The sequence below is a fragment of the Dreissena polymorpha genome, chromosome 4 (assembly GCF_020536995.1).
Source record: "Dreissena polymorpha isolate Duluth1 chromosome 4, UMN_Dpol_1.0, whole genome shotgun sequence".
In the NCBI taxonomy this organism is placed as follows: Eukaryota; Metazoa; Mollusca; class Bivalvia; order Myida; family Dreissenidae; genus Dreissena; species Dreissena polymorpha.
In genome coordinates, this window is record NC_068358.1 from 3,028,623 (window position 1) to 3,035,885 (window position 7,263).

Here is a 7,263-nt window from a genome sequence, read left to right on the forward strand (position 1 = left end):
GTAACTTTTGTCATCGATATGAATGTCTGTTAAAGCCCTAACTTTAATATATATCATAACAAAATGATGAAGCTACGACTTATAACAAAAACACATTGTGCACAGCATTTTCGACAGACTGCGTTGTCTTTTTGTTTTCGGATCCCCTAATTGGTTTTCCAGCAACAAAAATGTCAGCTATGCTCAAGACAGGCTAATTTTGTTGTTGAATGACACGAAAACAAATCACTTCTACACAGCAATGTGGCTTTTTTGTTGTTTACCAACACTTAATTGCATCTGTTCTGCTGCACATACATAACTTTCTACAATGTTTTAATTATGTCAAACTTGACACTAGGAATTTCCTACTCTCAAACAGTTGTTATAATGAATTTAAAGCGTTATAACATATGATCAGGTGGACGTTAACGTTTAATGTTCATCAACTGTGACGGATCTTGAGCATATAATGAGCAAATAAGTACATCTTTTTTCTTCGAAGTCCTGGTATATATTGTTAAAGACTTTGAGACCATAGGGCCAATGGTTTGTGGTTATAGGGTCTTAATGAAGCCTTAAGTGTTATATTTTTCTGAAATTCGTTTAGAAAGAGATAACTTATTTGTTAAAAATAGTTTAAAAACAATTAAAGTTACCAGTCATACATTGTGATTTCTTTTTAGTATTGATGCAGGTTAGAGAAGACCCAGTTTTGTTGATCAGTGTTTGTTGTACAATTCACTATTAGCACGTTTAGAGCAATGCTAACCCTCTGGTACTATCCATAGTAGCAAACAAACAATTGTTTTGAAAAAAGTTAAATATTTCCAAGATTCCAATATTCCAATATATAATGATATTTTATACCGTTCTTACTGTTTTATTTAACATTCTATCAGTTTGTTGTTGCATATGTAAACAAAGTGTGTGCGCGCATACTAGTGTCCGGTTAAACATCGTATAAAATGATGTATACCCGTGACTGATCAAAAAGGTGGTTATTGAAAAACGTGGTGAGGAATACATGTATGTTATATCATATTCATGTCGATCAGTCACTGAGTATGGTCAATGAAAGTGAAATTTCATATAAAAATGCTCTATAACTTCAGTCTCTAAATACAATTAAAAAGTGACCGGAATGCAGTAGTTTACGTTTCATTTTCAAAATTTTCTAGGGGGGGGGGGTGGACCTCCAAAGCTCCCGATTGCAGGAGGGTGACATCCCCTCTCGCACATACCCCCTTCGCCACTTCGTTGCTCAATAACAATCGTCGATGGCACAAATTCGCACCCCCTTTTCAAAACCCTGGCTACGGGCCTGTTTATGTACAATGTTATATTGATCTTTTCAGACACCTATTAACCGACTACTTATTTATGTATTTGCACCAAAGACCTATCAATATACACTGTATATTTATAGGTCTTTGTTTGCACGGTGCACGTTACTTATTGAAGTGAGCCAACAGAGCACTGCTTCAAAAAATAACATTCCAAACAAACTATGATTGTATAAGAACATATAGGAAATGTACAATGACTGTAGTGGATTGAACGCGCGAGTTTATTGTGTGATATTGTAGAATAGAATTGAAAATAATGGAACGGGACAGTGCGGAGCGGCACGAAAACGGAACCGAGCGCAACAAAACAGAACATAACAAAACAGAACAGAAGAGAACTCAAACACTTATCTGAGCCCAAATGTCTTAAAATAGACAAACGTTGTCGAAATAAATATTGAGGGTTTTGCCATTCAATACTTCATGGTGGCCAAATTATATCTTATATAACTCTTGGACCCCAGATTGTTGGGTCGCAACGATAGCTGAAACCGCCCGGGTTCTAGATTTGTCGAACACCCTAAGAAAACAGTTCTACCCCCACTCAATATATATTACTTATTAACGGAAACAACTTGTAAATGACATTGTGTTCATAACTTTGTTAAAATAACTTACGGTTATGTACTTTATTTGCATTCCCCAAATGTATGCAACAGTGACAGGCAGACAATTGTTGAACGTTTATATTCTATCAAAGAAGAAATGCTGAAAATTGTATTTGGCATTGAATTATTCCACTGCATAATTATCTCAATAATTCGAGATCAAAAGTAACCTTTAGTTATTACGTTACCTTAGTAATTTACGCCGAAAAAAAAACAATGTGTGTTACGCTGTTAAGAGCGCAAGCGACCTTTACATCATCTCGAGCGATTCTTAAGTCCCCTTTGTATGATTATGTGTTGATGTATTCAGTGCCGGATTAAGCACTAGGCTAACAAGGCTGCAGCCTTTGAACCCCGATTTTTAAGGGGCCCCCAAACGGCTAGGTAAGTTTCCAAATATATCACTTTCTTTATTACTCCGTTTAACGACTCTATCGGGATTTCAGTAGAATTTTTTGTTTGATTTTACCAGTTTCCCGATGTATATTGAATTGTAACCGTTTTTTTTTTATTCAATATCATACATACAATGTAAACATGTATATGATCATACAACATAGTGATTGTACAAAGCAATAAAGTTAAGACATGTAATACAAGATATGCTAATATATATATATTTTTTTTAAAGAGAATAGAAAAGAACAACAGAGGAATAGTTATGAAAAATGATGAGTTGTATAAAGTCGGAAGAAAGCATACTGGACTTGTGTGTTTTGTTTTATATTCACAATGATCTTGTCAGATTGAAAAAAAATAAACAAAACTATTTTAGAAAGATAAACTAACATTAGAGTGAAATGTATAAAAGTGGACAAAACATTATGAGAATTTAATCCGATTCCATTTTTGTTCAAAGATTTTTAATGTGTCATTACTGAGGGCTATTTCTTTTTCAATCTGGATTTTAAGTTTAAGACTATGGACAAAACAATAAAAATTTTGTACTTGTTTTTTGTGCTTCATGTTTTAAAAAAATAAACAAAACTATTTTAGAAAGATAAACTAACATTAGAGTGAAATGTATAAAAGTGGACAAAACATTATGAGAATTTAATCCGATTCCATTTTTGTTCAAAGATTTGTAATGTGTCATTACTGAGGGCTATTTCTTTCTCAATCTGGATTTTTAGTTTAAGACTATGGACAAAACAATTAAAATTTGGTACTTGTTTTTTGTACTTCATGTTTAAGATAAAATATTTCATCAATATAACCATAAAATTCACAATATTATTACCGTCTAGTGATTTCAATGAGTTAATTCCGAAACTTACATTTAAGAAAGATAGTTTAACGTTTAGTTGCTGTTGTTCAAGAAATGATATTAATTGATTCCAAATAGGCTGGATGTGTTTGCACTCCCAAAAAAGATGTTCTATAGTTTCAATGTTTTCACTGCAGAAGTCACACAGATTTGAGTTAGCTAATTTGCATTTAAAGAGATATTTATTTGTAGCTATAATTCTATGGATGTATTTATATTGAAAATTTCTCAGTGTGCTTTCAATGGTTGCTTTATATGGCATGGTAAATATGTGTTTCCAATTAAGTTCATTTTCTACAAAAAGGTCTTGCCATTTATTTTGGATTTTGGAGTTTTCTGTAGGGTTTTTAATTTGTAGTGTGTAAAATATTTTATTTGTTTTGTTTTTTCTTCCAAGTATGTTTTCTACAAATGTTGTTTGAGTACATGGTGTATTATTTGTATTGATTTCAGATTTAATATGTATGGGTATGCTTTTGATTAGTGTGTAGTACTTCAGAAAATTATTTGAAGGTATTCCGTATATGTAGCATATATTATCAAAAGAGTAGAAATCCTTAATTCTGTAGTCATATAATTGGTCGACATATTTAATGCTTCGTTCAAACCAATCTTTATAGAAAAACGTCTTATTGTTTGAAGTTATGTCTTTATTGTTCCATAAAATTGTTTTACTGCTGGTTTGGGTTTCTAAGTTATGAGTGACATCACTCCACGCTGATAGAACATCAGACAGAAATATGTTTTCGTTTGCAATTTCATGTAAGATAGTATTGCTGATGTTACATTCAAAGAGTAAGGAGTCACCATATTTTTTAAGGATTTTTTGGTAGAATAATTTCCATTTACTCGTATTGGTATTATCTAGGTATCTTTTAACCCAGCTGCATTTGATTGCATTCAAGAATGAGTCAATGTTCGTTAATTGGATACCTCCATTTTCTACAGATTGAATTAACCGAGTTCTTTTTATTTTATCAGGCTTACCGTCCCATATGAAATTAAATATTGCTGATTTTATATCGTTAATTACATCGTTTGGTGGATTTGGGAGAACTGTTAATACATATATTAATTTAGGAAGTGCAAACGTTTTCAATACTGTGTTTTTTCCGATTAGTGTAAGTTTACGATGATGCCATGATTTTAAGCAGTTTTTAAAATTCTGTAATTTAGGTAGTATGTTTTTAAGAACTGTATCCTTTTCATTATTTGTGAAAGTAATGCCTAACGTTGTGGCTTCATCGGATGTCCAATAAAATTTCATTTCTTTTTTATATTGAACAGTACTTTGTTTTAATTTACCTACTCGTAGCACAGTACATTTACTTTTGTTTAGTTTAAGACCCGATGTCATTCCGTAAAGGGTTAGCGACTCTATTAGGTTATGGAAAGAATCGTAATTGTCGTTTAAAAAATAAGTTGCATCGTCAGCAAATAGGGATTGTTTGATTTCTTCGTCAGGTTCTAGTGATATGCCTTTTATGTGTTTATTTGATTGGATTTGATGTGATAGATACTCGATGCAAATAATAAATAGCGATGATGAGAGTGGACATCCTTGTCGAACCCCTCGTTCGATGTTAAAACTGTTTGAAAAGAAGCCATTGTTAATGATTATACTGTTAATATCGGTATAGAATAGTTTGACCCATTGAATGAGACTTTCACCAAAGTTCATATTTTCTAAGCAAGAGAACATAAATGAATGATCAAGCGAATCGAATGCCTTTTCAAAGTCTGCAAAGAATATTAGACCAGGATTATTTGAATTGTTGAAATAGTTTATGCATTCTTGGATAAGACGAACGTTTTCACCAATGTAACGTCCTTTTATAAAACCAGATTGAGATTTTGAAATGATTGATGGTAATATTTTTTTAATTCTGTTTGCTATACTTTTAGTTGCAATTTTATAATCATTGTTTAGTAAACTAATCGGGCGCCAGTTTGATAAGGATTCTAAGTTTTTTCCAGGTTTTGGAATAAGCGATATAATACCTTGTTTTTGTAGCGTAGTTAAGTTTTCGTTGTTAAATGAATAGTTAAGTGAATTAATTAGATGTGTTTTTATCTCATTCCAGAATATTTTATAAAACTCGATTGTGATGCCATCAGATCCTGGGCTTTTGTTATTTTGCATTTCTTTTAGGGCTAATCCACATTCATATTCATTAAGCAATCCGTCGCACAGTTGTTTTTCCTCTTGGTTTAAAGCGTGATGTGTATTTTTAAAAAGGGTGTTATTTTCAACATTTTTTCGTTTATAGAGGGTTTCGAAAAATAAACGTTGTTCTTCTAGTATTTCAGTTCTGTTTGTTATATCTTTGCCATTGACTACTAATTTGTGTACAGTTTTTTGTTCACTTCTACGTTTTTCAATGTTTGCGAAATATTTTGTATTTTTTTTCATTGTGTTCAACATGCTGTGCACGCGCTCTTAGTATTATTCCATTGAGATGTGTATGATAGATTCCATCTAATATTTGTTTTTTTAATGTTATTTCATTTTCAATGTCGGTGGTATCATTTGTGTTTGTTTGATGCAATTGTTTTTCAAGTGTTTCAATGGTTTTGATGGTTTCAGTTTCAAGTTTGTGTGTTTCTTTTTGTTTAAATGATGTGTATCTAATTGTTGTGTTACGTATATTTCCTTTAATTACTTCCCATAAGGTGTTTGGGTTTGCATCTTTATTATTTTGAACTGTATTTAATATTTCCTGTTTTATTTGTGTTTGATATTGTGTATCTAATAAGATGCTATTGTTAATTTTAAAGTATCCTGGGCCTCTTTCAGGAAGTATATTGTGCAGTTTAAGTTCAACTAGAGAGTGGTCAGTCATAAATCCTGGTTTTATGTTACATGTGTCAATAATGTTGCAAATAGATTCAGATATTAAAAAATAGTCTAATCTACAAAATATTGTTGGTTTTGTGTTTGAGTGCCAGGTGAATTTGCTTTCGTTTGGATTTATAGTACGCCAGATGTCTATCATATTGTAGTTTTCAATTATGTTATTTAAAATGTTTCTATTTTTAGGATGAGTATAAAGGTTTCCACTCTTTTTGTCTAATAATGGGTTAAGAACAGTATTAAAATCACCACCGACTATGATGTTTTTATCTGGGTTATTAATTATAAAGGATTGTAATGTTTCGTAGAATGTGGAATCATCTATGTTAGGGCCGTAAACATTAATTAATGTTAATTCTGTTTCGTGTATTTTGATATCTATACTTGCTTGTCTGCCAATTATTATTTCGTTAAAGTTATTGACTGTGATCCCTATATTATTTTTTATAAGAAAGGCAATGCCTTGTTTATTAGTATGTTTTCCATTGAGATAGATTTCTCCGTCCCATTCATCTTTTAAGGTTTGTGCTAAAGTAGGTGTCAAATGACATTCTTGTAAAAGGCATATACTATATTTTTTTTTGTCTAACCATTTGAAGATTTTTATGCGTTTGTCTTTATTGTTTAGCCCTTTTACATTCAATGTACATAATTTAATCATTTAATGGAGGGTGATGTAAATGATGATTTGTGTGTGCTTGTCCAGTTAGTTTCAAATTTAAAACATCTCCAGTTAGTTTCTATTGTTAGATAAGATATGTCTCTACATACAAACAAAATATGGAAACAAAAATGAGCAGAAAAAAAGTTATGTTTACACCCCGAAAAGCAACGGGTACACATGATAAAAAAAAAACTGTTTACAATGACAAATAGGAAGAAAGGGTTCCGCCAAAAAAAAATATATATATATATTGTGTAACAAACACTATCATTACACAAGTAAAAAAATGCTTAAGAGAAAGAAAAACAGCACACAGAACAACGCAAACACAAAAAACACTGGCATGCAAAAACAACAACAATGTTTGCGTGGCGTTTGCGTATTTAAACAGTACGTGTTTTTGTTTCCTATGCCGTAATCTCAAGTAATAAATATGTTAAGTTTGTACGCCTGCTCGTTGATATAATGTGATTGTTAATAAGTATATGCGCAGGTTCGTGCATGTGTGTGTGTGTGTGTGTGTATGTACATTCATGCGCGCG